At 57.0% G+C, this 21,541-nt stretch overlaps 1 protein-coding gene across 1 annotated transcript in view; it reads left to right on the forward strand.

Moving 5' to 3' along the window:
• The window catches only part of CLDN14 (claudin 14), a 48,678-nt gene that overhangs the window by 9,260 nt on the left and 17,877 nt on the right, over window positions 1-21,541 (forward strand). Inside the window, exon 2 of the mRNA XM_036352721.1 lies at window positions 18,204-18,341. The gene's annotated coding sequence lies outside the window, so the exon portion shown is untranslated. The remainder of the gene's footprint in view (window positions 1-18,203; window positions 18,342-21,541) is intronic.

Genomic DNA, 21,541 nt, shown 5'->3' on the forward strand with positions numbered 1-21,541 from the left:
GATTCCAGTCAAGGGCACATGACTCAATTGCAGGCTCGATCCCCTGTTCCAGTTGGGGATGCATGTGGGAGGCAACCGATCGGTATGTCTCTCTCACATCCATGTTTCTCTCTGTCTCTCTCCCTCCCTTCCATTCTCTCTAAAAATGAATGGGAAATATCCTCGGGTGACGATTAACAACAAAATAATACTAATAACAATAATAAAGTCCTTTATCTGTTTTTATTTTCTCTGCGTCACTGAAAGCGCAAACACCCCGACAGGTCCTGCGGGACTCTCGGGTCCGCGTCTGCCGCAGGACCCCGTGGCCGGGAGGAAGGAGCCGGGGCGGCTCAGGCAGCTGAGGTGGGGCTGGCTTCCTGGGCTCTGTCCCGGCTCTGGGCGCTGTGTTGTGTTGTTAAGTTCACCTCTCTGGAGCTCTGCTTCATCGTCTGCAAAATGAGGATATTGGACACGAGATGAGAGCTCAGCAAACTCTGACCCAGTGGCCAGAACCGGCCCTCTGCCTGTTCTAGTAAATAAAGTTTTATTGGCACACAGGCCCGCCATTTGCTCCCGTATCATCCACCAGGGCTGCTTTCACAGGACAGCGGCAGAGCTGAGCAGTTGAGATGGACCGTGTGGCCCACAAAGCCTAAAATATTTACCTCTGGCTCATGACAGGGAGAGTTTGCCAACCGCTGAACTTAATGATCTCCATATAGGTTTCCTCCAACTCCAAAATCGGTGCTCTGGGAAGGAGGAAGGCACCCCCCAGAGAGCACCCCACAGTGTCGGGCAGGAGTCTTTGGGGACCTGAGGTGGAGGAAAATCGGGCACAGGCCAGAAGTGAACGTGCCCCCTTCCCTCCGGCCCAGAGGCCACGCTGCGGGGCCCACGATGGATCGTACTGGCCGGGAGGGGCTCAGCTCCCGTGCTGAAGGTGCAATAATCTCTTGGCAGCAGTTCCCCCCAGGGAACCGACGGTGCCCGAGGCTCCTTGGCCCCATCCCTGCAGCCTCGCCTGCCCCTGCAGGGGCCTCGTGCAGCTGGGGGCTCTGACCTTGTCGGGGGCTTCACTGGGGTGCCGATGCCTCCCAGAGGGCACCCCACAGTGCCGGCCAGGCCCGTCCCCACCGTTCCCGGCCTGCCACTTGCCTGCTTGGGAAGTCACTATTGGAAGACTAAGCTGAGTTTCCAAAGCCCCCCCTCCCCCCAGTCTGGCTCCCTCCCTGACCCCCAGCCTCCCTTCCTGACCCTCAACATCCCTCCCTGACCCCCAGACTCCCTCCCTGACCCCCAGCCTCCCTTCCTGACCCTCAACCTCCCTCCCTGACCCCCAGCCTCCCTTCCTGACCCTCAACCTCCCTCCCTGACCCCCAGACTCCCTGACCCCCAGCCTCCCTTCCTGACCCTCAACCTCCCTCCCTGACCCTCAACCTCTCTCCCTGACCCCCAGCCTCCCTTCCTGACCCTCAACCTCTCTCCCTGACCCCCAGACTCCCTCCCTGACCCCCAGCCTCCCTTCCTGACCCTCAGCCTCCCTCCCTGACCCCCAGACTCCCTCCCTGACCCCAACCTCCCTCCCTGACCCCCAGCTTCCCTTCCTGACCCTCAACCTCCCTCCTTGACCCCCAGACTCCCTCCCTGACCCCCATACTCCCTCCCTGACCCCCAGCCTCCCTCCCTGACCCCAGCCTCCCTCCCTGACCCCCAGCTTCCCTTCCTGACCCTCAACCTCTCTCCCTGACCACCAGACTCCCTCCCTGACCCCCAGCCTCCCTTCCTGACCCTCAACATCCCTCCCTGACCCCCAGCCTCCCTCCCTGACCCCAGCCTCCCTCCCTGACCCCCAGCTTCCCTTCCTGACCCTCAACCTCCCTCCTTGACCCCCAGACTCCCTCCCTGACCCCCAGACTCCCTCCCTGACCCCCAGCCTCCCTCCCTGACCCCCAGACTCCCTCCCTGACCCTCAGCCTCCCTCCCTGACCCCCTGCCTCCCTCCCTGACCCCAGCCTCCCTCCATGACTCCAGCCTCCCTCCATGACTCACAGCCTCTGTCCCAGAGTCCCAGCCTCCCTCCCTGACTTCCAGCCTCCCTTCCTGACCCCCAGCCTCCATCCCTGATCACCATGCTACTCCCCTGGCCCAGCACCTCCTCTTTCTCCCGCCATTGACCTTGGCCTCCTCATCCTCCAGGGCATGTCCTCCACGCAGCCCGCTGGTCCCTCCTCCCTGACGCCTTGGGCGCACTGCAGCGGACAACCTCTGCCCCCCAGGGCGCTGCAGGCTGCCTCCAGGCACCACCACACGCTCTGACATTGGGGTCTCCCTCTAATGTGTGTCTGAGGTCATGGGAGGGGGGCTGCCTAGGGAGTCGGTGCCGAACTGGGGATTGGGTGGTGTGGCCTCCTCCCCGGGCGACATGACTGGCATTTTCACAGAGCACCTGCACGGGTGGAGGGCCTGCTCCGTGGGTAAAGGTCCCAGAGCAGCTCCCTTGGGCAGCAGGGGATGGAGAAGGCTATGGAAGGGCCCAGAATTCCAGGTGGGGCGGGTGGCCCGGCAGCCGAGCGAGGGCTACGCGACAGGCACCTGGCTTCCAGGCACCGTGGAGAGAGATGTGCGTTCCCAGGCCCTGGCTCACGCGGCCTGGGCACAGAGCCCCGTGTGCCTGGCCCGGTGCACGGACCTGGGCAGGACGTCTCCGCACGGGCCCTGTTCCCGTCCTAACCAGAGCCACGGCGCCGGGAAGTGACCATCGCGGCCCCGTCCAGCGGCTCCTGACACATAATCCCGCTGCCGCCTGCGGGGCCCCACCCCGGCCACCTGAAGCCACCTGCCGGGAGGAGCCGGCTTCTCACCGAAACTGACCCCCGTCTCCCTCCTGCGGATCCAGTTCCAGCCGATGACGCCGGGAGCCTGCCCCGCAGCGGGCGGGCCTACGGGGCCCTGTGCTCCCTCCCGGAGGCCAGGCAGGCCCGGGGTGGGGTCACGGCTCCGTGTCCTGTGCCTGCTGCACCAGGTCCCAGGGGCAGCGGGGCTAGCCCGTCTCAGGGCAGGCGGTCATGTGATGGGAGTCCCCTACCGTTCGTCCTGTGGGACGGTGCCCAGTTCACCTTCCACCTAAACGGGGAGACCTCTCCGTTATTTTCATAGTCATTAAGGTTTAAGTCCTGGGTGTCATCCCCATTTGCAAACCTCTGGGTGTACACAGTCACCCACCAAATGTAGATTACAGAACGCTCCTGCTGGCCCCGCCGGCGTGGCTCAGTGGCTGAGCGTCAACCTATGAACCAGGAGGTCACGGTTCAATTCCCGGTCAGGGCACGTGCCCGGGTGTCAGGCTCAATCCCCAGTGTGGGGCGTGCAGGAGGCAGCTGGTCAATGATTCTCTCTCGTCATTGATGTCTCTCTCTCTCTCTCTCTCTCTCTCTCTCTCTCTCTCTCTCTCCCTCTCCCTCTCCTCTCCCTCCCTCCTTCCTTCCCTCCCTCTCTCTTCTTTTTAAAAAAATTCAAAAGAAACAAAACTCGAGCTGGTTTGACTCAGTGGATAGAGCGTCGGCCTGAGGACGAAAGGGTCCCAGGTTTGATTCCGGTCAAGGGCATGTACCTCGGTTGTAGGCTCCTCCCTGGCCCGGCCTCTGGCTGGGGCTCGTACAGGAGGCAGCCAATCCATGTGTTCCTCTCACATTGAGGTGTCTCTCTGTCTCTCCCCCTCTCTTCCACGCTCTCTAAAAATCCATGGGAAAGATCCTCAGGTGAGGATTAACAAAAAAGAATTTTTTTTTAAAAAAAAGAAGAATGTTCCTTCTAACACGGACACACACACACACACACACACACACATACACACTTACCTGTGCCAGATGCAGTTCAAGGGGTGGGTGAGTGCTCTGTGGAACCGGGAGCAGCACAGCAGGCCGTGCAGAAAGCCGGCCTGTCATCTGAAGGCATCTCCCGCTCTGCACAAGTGGGAGGTCGCCTTCCTGCCGGCGGGGGTCCTGGCCGCGGGGGTCCTGGCCGCACTGGGCTAGCTCCTGCTCCCTGGAGCCGGCAGGGCCAGAGCATGTGGGGAGGCGCACGCAGGACAGTGAGTGCCGCCCAGCAGAACGGGGCAGGGGACGGTCCCCGCTCCCTCGGTGCCCTGCCCGGTCGCGGGCTTGGTCTCTGAATGGCACGGACGCCTGCCTGCCCCTGTGCTCACCACCTCATCCCCCTGCCCTTGTCACATGCCTCCTGCTCCCAGGAAAGACCAGGCGGGAGCACTGGGGGGTCTGTGCCTGCCGGTGCCAGGGCCGTGGAGGCAGGTCCTGCTTGTGGCCTGGTCACCGAGACAGGCATCCTGTTTGCCGGCACCGGGCACTGCCGGAAATAGGACCGAGGTCATCTTGGGGTGAAGGCTACACGCCTCGCCCACTGACCTTGAGCACAAAAGACCAAAGTTTGGGAAAGGGAGACATGTCAATACTCGCCTCCGGGTTTGAAGTTGTGGTCTGTAATTTATGTGTGGAGCCGGGACAGAGGCACGTGCAGCACGGCCTCCGGTCGCCCTCCCCCGCGCATCTGCATCCTGTGCTCTGGAAGGAGCATACATCACCCTCCTGCCGTCGGAGGGGAGGAGGCGTGGGCAGCCTCGGAGGGGAGGAGACGTGGGCAGCGGACTGACGGCAGGACTGCGCTCCTGCATCCCAGGGGCTGGGTGGGGCGGGGAGCTCTGGGCTCTGCTCCTCCGGGCACCGCCAGACCCCTCTCCCCAGAGCCCCCCCCCCTGCCCAGCCCAGGAGCTGTCTCCCCGAGTTAACTAGTGAGGACGAGGAGGCGCCGGTGCCAAGGCGGGATGCTCAACTGGAGCGCCAGCCACTCCCCCGCGGGCTGACTCACTTGGTTCCTGCCAGGCTCCCAGCCGACCAGGCAATTACACGTTTTCTCACATGAAGTGGGGCCTGGATTTGGGGAAACGAAGGCCAGACCGGCTGGGCGTGGGGTGTGGCTGCTTGACTCTATTGGACGTGAAAAGAAGATGAATTTCATAATACGCGTAGGTGCCAGCGAGCCTGCTATTATCTGAGCTGGGGAGTAAGTGTAATCCTCAGAGAGGCATGTGAAGATTTTGCTCGGCACACCCGGTCTCTAAAAAGTGAAGGCCGGATAAGCAACATAAGAATTTAATGGGGATTGTTGGCTGGCACTTTGCAATCGGTAGGAGATTCTCCAGCTGAGGCCTGCTGTCCCCTCTGGCCTTTACATATTAAACACTGACCCTTCCCCAACACTGACCCTTCCCCAACACTGACCCTTCCCCAACACTAACCCTTCCCCAACACTGACCCTTCTCCACCACTGACCCTTCCCCAACACTGACCCTTCTCCAACACTGACCCTTCCCCAACACTGACCCTTCCCCAACACTGACCCTTCCCCAACACTGACCCTTCACCACCACTGACCCTTCCCCTACACTGACCCTTCCCCACCACTGACCCTTCCCCAACACTGACCCTTCCCCAACACTGACCCTTCTCCAACACTGACCCTTCCCCAACACTGACCCTTCCCCACCACTGACCCTTCCCCAACACTGACCCTTCTCCAACACTGACCCTTCCCCAACACTGACCCTTCCCCAACACTGACCCTTCCCCACCACTGACCCTTCCCCTACACTGACCCTTCCCCTACACTGACCCTTCCCCTACACTGACCCTTCCCCAGCACTAACCCTCCCCCAACACTAACCCTTCCCCACCACTGACCGTTCCCCAACACTAACCCTTCCCCACCACTGACCCTTCCCCAGCACTAACCCTTCCCCACCACTGACCCTTCCCAACACTGACCCTTCCCCAACACTAACCCTTCCCAACACTGACCCTTCCCCAACACTGACCCTTCCCCAACACTGACCCTTCCCCAGCACTAACCCTTCCCCACCACTGACCCTTCCCCACCACTGACCCTTCCCAAACACTAACCCTTCCCCACCACTGACCCTTCCCCACCACTGACCCTTTCCCACCACTGACCCTTCCCCACCACTGACCCTTCCCCAACACTAACCCTTCCCCACCACTGACCCTTCCCCACCACTGACCCTTCCCCACCACTGACCCTTCCCCAACACTAACCCTTCCCAACACTGACCCTTCCCCAACACTAACCCTTCCCAACACTGACCCTTCCCCAACACTAACCCTTCCCAACACTGACCCTTCCCCACCACTAACCCTTCCCCACCACTAACCCTTCCCCACCACTAACCCTTCCCCAACAATGACCCTTCCCCAACACTGACCCTTCCCCAACACTGACCCTTCCCCAACACTGACCGTTCCCCAACACTAACCCTTCCCCAATACTAACCCTTCCCCACCACTAACCCTTCCCCACCACTAACCCTTCCCCAACACTAACCCTTCCCCAACACTGACCCTTCCCCACCACTAACCCTTCCCCACCACTAACCCTTCCCCACCACTAACCCTTCCCCACCACTAACCCTTCCCCACCACTAACCCTTCCCCACCACTAACCCTTCCCCAACACTAACCCTTCCCCAATACTAACCCTTCCCCACCACTAACCCTTCCCCAACACTAACCCTTCCCCACCACTAACCCTTCCCCAACACTGACCCTTCCCCAACACTAACCCTTCCCCACCACTAACCCTTCCTCACCACTAACCCTTCCCCACCACTAACCCTTCCCCAACACTGACTCTTCCCCAACACTGACCCTTCCCCACCACTAACCCTTCCCCAACACTGACTCTTCCCCAACACTGACCCTTCCCCACCACTAACCCTTCCCCAACACTGACTCTTCCCCAACACTGACCCTTCCCCAACACTGACCCTTCCCCACCACTGACCCTTCCCCAACACTAACCCTTCCCAACACTGACCCTTCCCCAACACTAACCCTTCCCAACACTGACCCTTCCCCAACACTAACCCTTCCCAACACTGACCCTTCCCCACCACTAACCCTTCCCCACCACTAACCCTTCCCCACCACTAACCCTTCCCCACCACTAACCCTTCCCCAACAATGACCCTTCCCCAACACTGACCCTTCCCCAACACTGACCCTTCCCCAACACTGACCGTTCCCCAACACTAACCCTTCCCCAATACTAACCCTACCCCACCACTAACCCTTCCCCACCACTAACCCTTCCCCAACACTGACCCTTCCCCACCACTGACCCTTCCCCAACACTAACCCTTCCCAACACTGACCCTTCCCCAACACTAACCCTTCCCAACACTGACCCTTCCCCAACACTAACCCTTCCCAACACTGACCCTTCCCCACCACTAACCCTTCCCCACCACTAACCCTTCCCCACCACTAACCCTTCCCCAACAATGACCCTTCCCCAACACTGACCCTTCCCCAACACTGACCCTTCCCCAACACTGACCGTTCCCCAACACTAACCCTTCCCCAATACTAACCCTTCCCCACCACTAACCCTTCCCCACCACTAACCCTTCCCCAACACTGACCCTTCCCCACCACTAACCCTTCCCCAACACTGACCCTTCCCCAACACTAACCCTTCCCCACCACTAACCCTTCCTCACCACTAACCCTTCCCCACCACTAACCCTTCCCCACCACTAACCCTTCCCCACCACTAACCCTTCCCCAACACTAACCCTTCCCCAACACTGACTCTTCCCCAACACTGACCCTTCCCCACCACTAACCCTTCCTCACCACTAACCTTTCCCCACCACTAACCCTTCCCCACCACTAACCCTTCCCCACCACTAACCCTTCCTCACCACTAACCCTTCCCCAACACTGACTCTTCCCCAACACTGACCCTTCCCCACCACTAACCCTTCCCCACCACTAACCCTTCCCCAACACTAACCCTTCCCCAACACTGACTCTTCCCCAACACTGACCCTTCCCCACCACTAACCCTTCCCCACCACTAACCCTTCCCCAACACTAACCCTTCCCCAATACTAACCCTTCCCCACCACTAACCCTTCCCCAACACTAACCCTTCCCCACCACTAACCCTTCCCCAACACTGACCCTTCCCCAACACTAACCCTTCCCCACCACTAACCCTTCCCCACCACTGACCCTTCCCAAACACTGACCCTTCCCCACCACTAACCCTTCCCCACCACTAACCCTTCCCCACCACTAACCCTTCCCCAACACTGACTCTTCCCCAACACTGACCCTTCCCCACCACTAACCCTTCCCCAACACTGACTCTTCCCCAACACTGACCCTTCCCCACCACTAACCCTTCCCCAACACTGACTCTTCCCCAACACTGACCCTTCCCCAACACTGACCCTTCCCCACCACTGACCCTTCCCCAACACTAACCCTTCCCAACACTGACCCTTCCCCAACACTAACCCTTCCCAACACTGACCCTTCCCCAACACTAACCCTTCCCAACACTGACCCTTCCCCACCACTAACCCTTCCCCACCACTAACCCTTCCCCACCACTAACCCTTCCCCACCACTAACCCTTCCCCAACACTGACCCTTCCCCAACACTGACCCTTCCCCAACACTGACCCTTCCCCAACACTGACCGTTCCCCAACACTAACCCTTCCCCAATACTAACCCTTCCCCACCACTAACCCTTCCCCACCACTAACCCTTCCCCAACACTGACCCTTCCCCACCACTGACCCTTCCCCAACACTAACCCTTCCCAACACTGACCCTTCCCCAACACTAACCCTTCCCAACACTGACCCTTCCCCAACACTAACCCTTCCCAACACTGACCCTTCCCCAACACTAACCCTTCCCCACCACTAACCCTTCCCCACCACTAACCCTTCCCCAACAATGACCCTTCCCCAACACTGACCCTTCCCCAACACTGACCCTTCCCCAACACTGACCGTTCCCCAACACTAACCCTTCCCCAATACTAACCCTTCCCCACCACTAACCCTTCCCCACCACTAACCCTTCCCCAACACTGACCCTTCCCCACCACTAACCCTTCCCCAACACTGACCCTTCCCCAACACTAACCCTTCCCCACCACTAACCCTTCCTCACCACTAACCCTTCCCCACCACTAACCCTTCCCCACCACTAACCCTTCCCCACCACTAACCCTTCCCCAACACTAACCCTTCCCCAACACTGACTCTTCCTCACCACTAACCTTTCCCCACCACTAACCCTTCCCCACCACTAACCCTTCCCCACCACTAACCCTTCCCCACCACTAACCCTTCCCCACCACTAACCCTTCCTCACCACTAACCCTTCCCCACCACTAACCCTTCCCCAACACTGACTCTTCCCCAACACTGACCCTTCCCCACCACTAACCCTTCCCCACCACTAACCCTTCCCCAACACTAACCCTTCCCCAACACTGACTCTTCCCCAACACTGACCCTTCCCCACCACTAACCCTTCCCCAGCACTAACCCTTCCCCAACACTGACCCTTCCCCAACACTAACCCTTCCCCAGCACTAACCCTTCCCCAACACTAACCCTTCCCCAACACTGACTCTTCCCCAACACTGACCCTTCCCCACCACTAACCCTTCCCCAACACTAACCCTTCCCCAACACTAACCCTTCCCCTACACTAAATCTTCCCCACACTAACTGTTCCCCAACACTAACTATTCTCCAACAATGCTGACATTTTCCTTGAGAAGTGAGGAGCGGGGACGTGGGTATGGTAAATGCCTCCTGACTCCTTGACCTGCTGCTCCCCCATCAGCCAGCAGGGTCACTCTGCCCTCTCCAGTCTGCATGCCAGCCCCCACCCCACAGTGATCTGCGAATCCAGGCCTCGCTCCTTGCTCCCAAGACATCCCCCCACATAGAGGCACCTCTGATGCGTGGGATCTATTTCCTTGGCCCCCAAAATTCCAGGCCCCCTCCCCGACTCAATGCCAGGGTTTGCTTGGAATGCTGTGAAAGCCTGCCTTTGCCATGGGAACACTCAGAATGGAGGCCTGTGTGGCTCTCCTTACGAGACGGTGTGTCTGAGGCTGTGTTTTGGACTATGGGGGGTGTGTAGGCCACTCACTCCTCCTGGCCCGTGTCCGTGAGCCGGAAGCACGGAAACCAAGCTAGAAACACCCCCCCTTCGTTCTCCCTCCCCCTCTTCACTCTCCCCAGGAAGATTCCAGGGCCAGGTGACCCTCCTGCTTCTTCTGAGCGATCCCTGGCCGCGGCCATGGGGAGTCAGATGCTGCCAGGAGCCTCCGGCGGCCTGGTGGTTGGAAAAGAATCTGATCCATACAAAACAGCCCTGCTCTCCACATTCTGTGGCCAGAGCCAAGTTTCTTCGATACTCGGCACCTACAAAAAAAAAAAAAAAAAAGTGGATTTTTTTCTTCCTGTCTGAAATGACAGCTTTGCAAGAAAGTCTGGCCTCCCCCCAGGCTGCTGCCACTCCAGCCACAGGCTCTGCACAGCCCCTCGAGGTACGGCGCCTGAGCTGGTACAAAGGCCTGCGGGGCCGGGAGCCTGCTCCTGCCGAAGGAGGGTGGTGTCCAAGCAACAGACGGCTCACTGCTGCCCAGCGCCTCAGGGCGATGGAGGTGGCGGCCGGGTTGATTCTCTGTCCGGGACCACAGGGCTCCCTGAGGGCACCCGGGGCACATGGGGGGTGGGGGCTGCCCAGGTCTGAGTTGGTGTTTCACGTGAGGTCACAGTGGCTCCTGGTGGGCTGTTTACAAGTATGAAGTCTGCATCTGCTGTGGGTTGAACTGTGTCCCCTGGGAAGAGAGGTTTAGTCTTAACCCCGATACCTGCCAATGTGGACGTAGGGTCTTTGCCAACGGCGTCAGGTTGAGGGTGGGCTGGGGTGGAGTGGGTCCTAGTCCATTGATGGCACCCTTACCTTAGAGTGAAATTTGGACACACAGACACAGGACACATGTCCTTGGCCACGTGACAACAGAGGCAGAGATTGGAGCGAAGGATCTGCAGGTCCCGGAATGCCACGGCCTGCGGCTGCCTCCCCAGCAGCAGGAGACGGCCCTCCAAGCCCGGAGCCCCGGCGCCGCCTGCAGCTGCGAGGGAGCGCCTTTCTGTGTTGAAAGCCCCCTCTTCGTGGTCCTTTGTCACGGCGGCCCCGGGAAACCGATCCGGTCCCTGGCGCCCGTGGCTCCTGTCTGAGCCAGGTGTCCTCGCACGAGTCTGTACACGGCGAACTCTCTTAAAGTCCCGGCGGGGTGGGTGGAAGCGGGAAGGAGCTGCTCGGCCAGTCCTCGGCCTCGGCGGGTCCTTCCCTGGCGGCCAGAGAGAAGGCTGGGCCTGCGAGAGGTTTTCGTTGCAGTAAAGAATGAGATGAGGAGGTGGGAGTGGGCTCGCAGGAGACTGCGAATTTTACTCTCTTTGCTACCGCCTGGTTTACACCTTTACAATGAGAACGTACTAGCGCAGTTACTTTCGGTGATAAAAAAATAAAATAACGCAAGCCCGGTCGGTGGGGCTCAGCGATTGAGCGTTGACCTATGAAGCAGGCGGTCATGGCTCCTTTCTGGTCAGGGCACATGCCCATCCCCAGTGCGGGCTCCATCCCCAGTGGGGGGCGTGCAGGAGGCAGCCGACCAGTGATTCTCTCTCATCGTTGATGTTTCTCTCTCCCCCTCTCCTTTCCTCTGAAATCGGTAAAAACATGTATGTTTTAAAGTGACACAAGAAAGTCTTAAAAAGAAAAAAAGTAGCTCCATCCAGGTAAGCTGGGCATGGGCCAGGGTGGGCAGGACCTCCCTTCTCAGCAGGGGCGCTAGGGGAGGCCTGTCCTCGGGGCCAAGGGGTGGAGCTGAGGGGTGAGACTCCGGACCAGAGACCTTACTGCTTTCACTTGTTCTGAACTGGAGAGAAACAGCCAGAAGGGAAAAGGAGAAAAATAAAAGCGGGTTTTGCTGGTGCCGAGGCCGTGTTGGTTGGATGACGTTCCCCTCCTCGCAGCACAGCCCCTGCTTTGGCCTCTCTGCTGGGCTTCTCAGCAGCACCTGGCATTCAGGCGCCTGGCAGTCTCCTCCCCCGTCTTGGGTGAACGGGGACAGAGACGATAGCTTAGCTTTACGCGACACCCCAGCCGCGTCTCTCAAACGTGTCACTGGTGCTCAACACACCTTGTTCCAAGAGCCTCTACAGTGATTGAGTTAAAGTCCTGGGTGCAGGAGTGTGAAAGTCTTTATCCTTCGTTAAGATGGAATTTGCGTTTTATCTCATTATAAATTTTTTGAAATTTGAGAAAGGGTGAAATGTGAAGAGCACGGTAATAGGTAGACTGAAAACCACTTTCAGGACAGAAAGTGGAAAATTTGGGTAAGTGTATTAGTCAGAAGCAGAACATACAAGGTGTGTGTGTGTGTGTGCGCGTGTGTGTGTGTGTGTGTGTGCGCGCGCGTGTGTGTAGGGAGAGGCAGAGAGTGAGGGATTTATTTTAAGGAATGTACTCACATGAGTCTGGTGATGTGGCAAGTCCAAGTTCTGCAGGTGAGGCAAAGTGGAGACTCAGAAGTTCCATTTTGGGTCCAAAAGCCGTCTGCTGGCAAAACCCCTCCTTGTCAGACATGTCAGTCTTTGTTTTATGTGGCCTTCAGCTGCGTGGGTGAGGCCCACCCACACGATGGAGGGCCATCTGCTTTCCTCAAAATCCGAAGAAGAATGTTTGACTAAATGTCTGGCACTTTGGGCCAATCAAGTCGCCCCACGAAATGAACCATCCCCGTAACTGTCTGGATCCCCCTTTACCAATGGATGTGCCCCTGAGAGGCAGGGCAGTTCTCCGCAGGGCTGGGCTGGCCCGCACCTGCTGGATGTCTAACACCCTGAAGCCCTGTCCAGTCAACAACCATGGCGTCCCTATCATTGTACCAACAAGAGCCGTGCCCACACATTCCTGAACGCCCTCTCGGGGCCGGTTTTGCCCAGAATGAGAAAACACTGAACCGGATTGACTGACTGTGGAAACGTTGCCAAATGTTGGCTACGTCCAAATGAATGGTCGTCTTCTCGCCATTCGCACTTCACAGTCACGCAGCCATTGTCTAACCGAGGCGGGGGGAGGCAACCTTTCCCTGGAAAGGGCCAAATAGTAAATATTTTGGCCTTGAGTCTCTGTAGGAATCACTGAGCTCTGCAGTGATGGGGCAAAATCAGCCTTCGTTACTACACAGATGAATAGATGTGGCTGAGATCCAAGGAGACTTTATTTATGGACACAAATTCAAATCCCATATACTTGTTCACGTGTCGTAAAATATTACTTCTTTTGATTTTTTCAAACATTTAAAATATAAAACCCTCCTTAGCCTGCAGACCATCTAAACTGAGCTCTCTAACTTTTCATCCCCCGCAAACTCGCTGCATGTTCAGCTAATAACCGAACAAAAAGGCTTGAATCAGTGTTCACTGAATTGAACCAAATGGGGATTTGAACAAACACAGTAATTTTTTTATCAGCAAAAACTTCTTGGAATTTGAATCTTATAGAAACCCCGTTTGGAACAAATGGTGTTTTATTAGTAAAATTTTATGTTACGGGTTCAAATGGGTAACATTTGTGAATTTTGATGAATATAAAAATCAAGGGAAGGGCCAGATGGCTGTGTCGAGACTCTCTTTGATTAAACTGTCCAGATGCTTTGAACGAGGAGAGAGAAGGAAGTTTCTGTTCCAAAGCAGAGCCACTGACGTATGTAGGGTGATTTATATCCTTATTCATAAATATCAAAGTCAGACAAGAAGCATAAAAAACTTCCAGTAAATGACAAATACATCATCATGACAGAGCATGTCACAAGGTATCTTTAAACAACGGGCTCTCAGGGCTGTGACAGGGCAGGTTACAGCTATTCTCCCACAAGTTTGTGGGAGTGGGGAAAGCAAACCTGAATTTTCAAAAGAGCCATGCAGGAGACAAACTTCCTAACCACTGGCATATCTGCAAAAAAAATGCAAACTCGGGGACTTGCCGGAGAAGCCTGATTCCCAGGTGGGCACGAAGGGAAAGCAAGTGGAAGCCCAACGTAATGCGCAAATGGTCTCCATGGGAGAGCGCTGAGTGTGTTTTTGAGCATCTGAATGTTTACATTTTTATTACAGCTTTTTAAACATTTAGAATGTTCAGATTTTAAAGTTGCGGTAAAATGCATGTAACATAAAATTGCCATTCTTCCCATTTTTAGTGTAGAATTCGGTGACATTAAGTGCATTCGGATTGCTGTTCTTTTTCATCATCCCAAATATTAAGAAATAGCTCCCCATTCCTCCCTCTCCAACCCCTGACAACCACCACCCTACTTCCTGTCTCCGTGAACTTGACTATCCTGGGTAGCTCGTCTGAGTGGAATGATTCAGTATTTGTCCTTTCACGACTGGCTAACGTTAAGTAACTCAGCATGCTTCCAAGGGTCAGCCGTGTAGTTGTATCTATCAGAACTCCCCTCCTTTTAAGCCTCACTAACATTCCAGTGGATGTGTGGGCCACACCGTTTACCCATCACCCATCAGTGGACATTTTTCCATCTCATGGCTACAGTGAGTAGGGCTGCTATGAACATTGATGTTCAAGGATGCGAGTCCCTCCTTTCAGTTCTTCGGGGCATATATTGAGGAGCGGAATTGCTAGATCTTACGGCATTTCCGTGTTGAATTTTTCTGAGGACTCTCCATACTGTTTTCCACAGAGGTGGTGCCCACCAGCAGTGCCCACGGCGTTCCAACTTCCCCACATCCTCACCAACAACTGTGTGTTGTCTTTGTTCGCTTGCTTCATTCAATAACCATCCTCATGGGTGTGACTCAGGAAACATTTTTAATGAGGTTTGAGTTGAATATGTTTAGTCGTGGAAGCACCTTCACATCACTTTTCCACAGACCAGTCTGAAAGCTGGGCTGGGTTCCTTACCCCCACCCCAGAGTGTGTGATTTAGGAGTAACCTTCCTTGGCTCGGCTCCAAGAAGTGAGAGGGGGACTGACTTCAAGCTGGAGGCGAGACCAGGAGAGGAAGCCATATCTCCCCTCACGGACTGGTGTCCAGAGCCCACGAGGGGACCAGCGACCCCCAGGTTACGTAAGAAATCACCCCAGTCCAGCCTTCCCCTCTCTCTGAGCAAAACTGGGTTCTGAAGACAAGCAGAAGGGGGAGGGGGTGCAGAGTCTGTGAGGTCACCACACTCACCTTGGGCGTCACCCTTCGTCTCTCTCATGTACTTGCTTTGTTGTTATACTTTTCACTCTTCCTTTTTTACATAAGAAACATAAACACTTCCCTGTCCTAAGTAATTCCTTCAACACAGAAGCGTGTGGCGTAAAACTATGGAGGTGCCCTTTACTGCCCTCCCAGAAGGAGACTGTCTCTCTCGGCCTGTCCCCTCCGGCCTTCGCGCATGTGCACATGGTCACACACACGGGCGCTTTGCTTCCGTTTTCACACAGGTGGGAGCTTGTCCCACTCCGCTCTCAGTACTCACAGACCCACTTCATTCACTGGAGCAGCTGAGTGTTACCCACCGGGTGGGTAGCCCATTCCTCTGCAGCCCAGCGAGCTTTTCAGTCCCCTGCCTTCTCCCCCGGCTGGTTGTAAACATCCTGAGGGCACAGCTTTCCATCTCCTAACACTTGATACACATTTTCCTACAAAGTGAAAGTCAATGCATAGTTACTGACGGGAAGAGTCTCCCCCCGTCCCACATGGATGCTGTCTCAGGGCTCCCGACCGCTAGGGGCGGAGCCCTTCTCCGAGTCAGGAGGGACCCGGCACCACAGTCCATCAGTGTGTCGCTCTTTTGTCTGTCGACACCGTGACGAGTCAATCTGCTAGCCAGGGCGAGCTGCCCAGTTCCCACTGTTCCCTTGGCAATGTTTTCTGGGTTCGGGGTGGTGCCCGGCCTCAGTCCCCCAGAACAAGTAGCCCGAGAGCTTGGGATACTCACGGTTACACATTATCTCATTGTCTGGCCCACCTGGGAGCACGGGGCCGCGTTAGTAGCAGCCTGTGCTTCCTGCAGAACCATTGTAAGGGCTACTAATGGTGTTCACAGACTGCGGAGCTGGAACAGCCACCCGTATGCCTACACACACGCTATTAATAACCCTCTCCAGGCTTCCTGAGGCAGCCAAACCTACATAAAACAGAGTACAGCTGAGCCCCTTCTAGACCCTCTGGTGGGGAGAAATTGCTTCAATATGCGGCTATCACCTCAAAACAGACAACCAGACTCGGGGCAATCACCCTGTAAGCAGATGCTGGTGTTCGGACCTGTTGATAGCGTCAATGCATGTCATCTCGGGCCTTGGTGGGCTCCTTGTACTTCTGCATCTGCCCGGCTTCCTGCAGTAGCCGGAACATTCCCATTGTGCGGGAGCAAGGACGGCAACACCTGCCTCCCAGATGCGCTCTCTGCGCTGGGGACGACTTCAAACTGTGGACCTCAACAGGCAACCTGGGCCGACGAAAGGGAATCAAGCAATAGGAACGAGACTGGAATTAGTTTGTGTCCCTCGGCTGATACGCAAGGGGAAACATTCTGCTCAATCGATTTAATTAATGTTGATTATGGAAACTCTGGTCCCTGCCACTATGGAGTCTACAGGCGAATTGGGGAACTGGGGCGCCCACCTATGAACAATTGGACGATATGCAATGAAGCCCAGGTCAATGCCGGTTGCGGGCTGAGAGGGGAAATCCATTGCGGTAGGAGGCTGTGCTTCCGAACAGGGTGGTCGTCACCTTGATCCAGGCCGAAGGGGCCGGGCCTGGCAGAGCTGCTCGCTGGCGGGGGACATGAGCAGTTCTCTCTGGGGACCAGCCTGCGCCTCTTTGCTGTCTTGCAGGCCTGTATACTGTCTTCCTCTGTCGGGGTCGGAAGGTCCCCAGTCTGCCTTCCTCTGTTTCTGCCGCCCTCCTTACCTTGAAAGAGCCGTGACCTTTAACGACCTTGGTTACCCTTCTTCCTCCCCCCTAAACCCACTACCTCACCCTATTTTTGTTGTGTTGTTGTTTTATTTCAGAGAGAGGAAGGGAGAGGGAGAGAGGGGCAGAAGCAGCAATGATGAGAGAGAATCTTGGATCAGCTGCCTCCTGCACGCCCCACACTGGAGATCCAGCCCCCAAACCTGGCATGTGCCCTGACGGGAATCAAACCCTGACCTCCTGGTTCATGGGTCCACGCTCAATCACTGAGCCACACTGGCCAGCCCTCACCCTGCTTTGTTGAGAAAATATTGCCGGCAGATGAAAAAGATAGAATCGGGAGAAAACCTAGAATACCTCCTGTCAACAACAGTTAAGAGGATTTGTATAAATAGGTCGGAGCATACCTCAGGGGGCCGGCAGGGGTTTCCCGTGCAGGCTCCACCCCATGCGCTGGCACTGGAGTCCCCAGCACCCCTATGGGTGTTCCTGGAGACAAATACTTTTTCAGGCCAACTTTGGGTTTTATATATATATTAGAGGCCCGGTGCACAAAATTTGTGCAAGGAGCTCGGTCCTCACAGCCTCAGCTGCCCCAGCTAGCCCTCGCAGCCCCAGCTTCATCCAGAAGGTCGTCCAGACAGCTGTTCGGTCTAATTAGCATATTAGCTCTTTATTATATAGGATACTAGAGGCCCGGTGCACAAAATTCATGCACGGGGGGGGGGGGTGTCCCTCATCCCGGCCTGTACCTTTCCAATCTGGGACCCCTTGGCGGATGTCCGACTGCCGGTTTAGGCCCAATCCTGCAGGGCCAAAACAGGCAGTCAGACATCCCTCTCACAATCCAGGACCACTGGCTCCTAACCACTCACCTGCCTGCCTGCCTGATCGCCCCTAACTGCTCTCCCCTGCCAGCCTGATTGGCCCTAACCACCTCTGTCTCGGCCCCTGCCATCATGGCTTTGTCGGAAGGTCATCTGAAAGATGTCTAGTCTAATTAGTATATTACCCTTTTATTACTATAGATATATATGGCTGCAGACCCTGGGAGTCAAAAGGGAAAGATGACACCTCCCCAGCCTCTTGAGTTTTCTTTCAAGAGGGTTCTCTCTGCAGAATATTCTGTTTTAGCTGGTGATTAAAGAGGGGCCAAACGGTCCCGGGCAAAGGGTTTTCCTTCTGGCCAAGCCCGTCTCTCCCAGAGAAACAGGCCCAGGCTGGGCCTGGGACCGCCCTCCTCACCAGAGCCAACTGCTCCTAGTAGGTGAGGGTCTGGTCCACCTCAATTTCCATGTGTTACCTTCCTAGGGGGTGCGAGGCCCAGCCATCTGGACGCAGGCCCAGCCGCCCAGGACTGTGCACACCCAGGTCTCTGCTCTCCTGCCGACACCAGCGACCACCCAGCCCAGCCGGACCACATGGCCCCCCGTTCTCCTGATGTATGAGGTGGGTAGAAGGCGCTCCCGTCAAAACGGAGGACGCCAAGGGATTCATTCGTTTAAATCTGTAAACATGCGTCGTTGTAATTATTACTCTAGCTGCTAGTTGGAACTGAACTGGCCCAAAGGACAGACGTTTGCAGCGCTGCCTCTGCGGGCAGGTACCTTGGCTTTTCCGGAATTTCCAGTCTGGCTGCGGGGGGTGGGGGGGGTGGGGGGGTGGAGGGGGGACAACCATCCAGGAGCTCAGCAGTGCTGGGCCCGGCAGAGCCTGAGCTGTGCTCACTGCACTGGAGGGTGAGGAGGCCCAGCACCCGCCGGCCACCCACCACCGGGCTCTGGGTGTGGGTTCCAATCCCTCCAGGAAGGGGGGGCATCTGCGACCTGCGGGGACGCTGTGTGTCTGCGGCGGGGCCCAGTCCCTCCTGCTCCCCTGGGAAGTCGGAGGCAACACGGCAGCCGTGCCCAGGGCGTGCGGAGACAGGATGACAGCCTGCCACTGAGCTCACCGCTGCTTCTTAAATATCTGCTCAGTATGTACTGAGACGAAGGGCTGAGAGCTCTGAAGACACACAGGGCCCAACAGGAGGAAAGGCCGGGGATGGGGCGCCTCCATCGCTCCCCGACCTCCAGAGGATTCATTTCTGGCTGAAATTGTCAGTCTCCTCACAGTAAAACGAAAGCCCCGCTATCAGAGGCAATGGCCCTCAACCCTAAGTCCTGGCTGTGCAGCTGTGCCCTCCCCCTCCCAGCCCCTGTGCAGCTGTGCCCTCCCTCTCCCGGCCCCTGTGCAGCTGTGCCCTCCCTCTCCCGGCCCCTGTGCAGCTGTGCCCTCCCTCTCCCGGGCCCTGTGCCCTCCCTCCCTGGATGCTTCTCCTGAGGGAAGTCTGGGGGAGACTGAGGCCTGGGCCTCCGCAGTGGTTTCTGGGGCGTTAGGCCTTCGCTGGCTCTCCTGGCTGAAAGGAAGTGTGGTTTCTTTCCAGTGCACTGAGAGGCGGGAGCCTCTGCATCCAGCAGGGGGTGGCCCTGTGCCTCTCGCCCCCGCCCACCCCTCCCGGGGCCTGAGGCCTCCCAACCTGTCAGAGGGGCCATGACTTGGAGGTGCAGGAAGTTGGGGAAGGTTAATTCTGGCTTCTTCCCTGATGCCCCTTGCACAAGCCCTCGGTCATCTCCCCGGGCTCGAGGTGCTGCTGTGACACTCGGTACGATGCCCAGGTTCCCAGCTGTCCCCCATGTCCCCATGGCTCCCGCACTTCCCCTGCGCCCCCTCCCACTTCCTTGAGCCGCCTGGAGTGGGTCCTCGCATCCAGCATGATCGTCTTCCTTCGTCCCTTTGAGTCCCGAGTGAACACCCGAACCCCTTTTCACGTAACAATGGCCAAACTGTTACCCAGAACGCGAAATACGTGGCAGGAAGGAAGGCCCCGCTGGAGTGAGCAGTGTTTTGCAAACACCCACCTCCGGACAGCCCTGGAAACACCTGTTCTCGGAGCGTTTACAGCACAGGCTGTGCTGGAGGCCCCGGGGGACAGGGAGCCGCCTCCGCGCCCATGGACGGAGGGTGCAGTGGGGGGCGTAGTAATCACACCACATCACTTTTAAGAAGAATGTCTCCTTGACCAGTGGCACCCTCACCAGTCAGCACTGTGCGGTGGGCGTGCACAGGAAGCGTGTGTTCCTGTGTGGAAGGCGGCAGCACCCTGGTGGCAAGACCCTCCCTCTGTGATGAAGCGGGGCCAGGACCCTGTCCTATCGGCTTTCCTACCCAGTGTCACCCCCCGCCCCGCCCCGTCCCACGCGGCAGTGAGGCACCCAGGCAGGCCAGGATGCCCGGAACCCGGGGTGCCCGCAGCTCCCCCCGCTGAGCCCCGGGCCCCCTGAGGTGGGGCTGCCCGCTGCTAACAACACTCACTGCGGGTGAGAGCAGTCCAGGAGCTGTGGCTTCTCTTTTCCGTGTGTCTTGACCTTAGAGCACAACTATTTTATCCCCCCCGCCTGGTTCAGGTCCTTGCCTTCAACCGGCTGACCGTTGTTGCCATTTCTTGTAAGTTTTGATGCTCCGCAATATGCACTTTGTTCCATAATAAATGAATGAATAGTTTTACTTAAAAAATCAAAATGGTGCCAGGCCAGTGTGGCTCAGGGGTTGAGCGTTGAGCCATGAACCAGGACCCGGTCAGGGCTCATGCCCGCGTTGTGGGCTCCATCCCCAGTGTGGGGCGTGCAGGGGGCAGCCGGTCCATGATTCCCTCTCATCGCGGATGTTTCTAGCTCTCCCTCTCTCTCTCTCTCTCTCTGAAATCAATAAAAGTCAAAATGGTCTAGAAGGGAGTGCTATTAGAAATGAAAGTGCTTCTCCCCAGCCTTGACCCTGAGCTCCAGTTCCTAGAGGCGACACTGTGAGCAGCTCCTACATACAGAGCTTCTGACGGGCTCTCTGCCCGACCAGGGGCATCTGCTTCCTTCTCACACAGACGGGCCACACTGAGCCCCGAGCCCGGACCCCTCCCCATTAGTGCCTGGAGGTGCATTTAACCTTCCAATGGCGCGAACTATTCAATCGCACGGGGGCCGCGACTTAACTAGCCTCTTAGTGAAGGGCATTGAGCTTTCACCCAGTGTTTCCCCCCACGAATAGTCCGTGCGGACTGGCTGTTCTGTGGCGTGTGCCTTTGCTTGCTTTGAAGAGTGTAACGATGGGATGACTTTCCAGCCGAGGGTTGAAGAGTGTTCACAATTCACATTTCGATCATTATCGTCCAATTGCTTTCCGAACACAAGAGCCCAACAGCAGGTAGTGCCACCGGGCATCTTCTAGAAAAAGCAAGTGGCCAACTCAGGTATCGGAAAATGGAAGTCGGGGCGCGTGAGGAGTCCCCCACACCCAGGCCCGCCGTGGGGGCGGCCCAGCCAGGAAGGGTGCAGTTATGGACAGCCCCCTGCGTTTCTCTTCTGAAGCTAAACCTATCCGATTGGGGCAATATTTTCTTTTCACTGCGGCCACATGAATCCATCCTGTCCCGGTGTGTGTGTGTGTGTGTGTGTGTGTGTGTGTGTGTGTGTGTGTGTGTGTTGGGCAAGGGGCGCCGCTGGGGGTGATGGCACAGGGTCTCTGAGTGTTGATGAGCTGCGGGGGGATGTTCTCAGGTGAGAGGCTGGGGCTCCCCGACGAGAGCTGTTCTTAGGATTCCTCCCCCCTCCAGTCAC

Source organism: Myotis myotis, unplaced genomic scaffold (genome assembly GCF_014108235.1).
Source record: "Myotis myotis isolate mMyoMyo1 unplaced genomic scaffold, mMyoMyo1.p scaffold_m19_p_2, whole genome shotgun sequence".
In the NCBI taxonomy this organism is placed as follows: Eukaryota; Metazoa; Chordata; class Mammalia; order Chiroptera; family Vespertilionidae; genus Myotis; species Myotis myotis.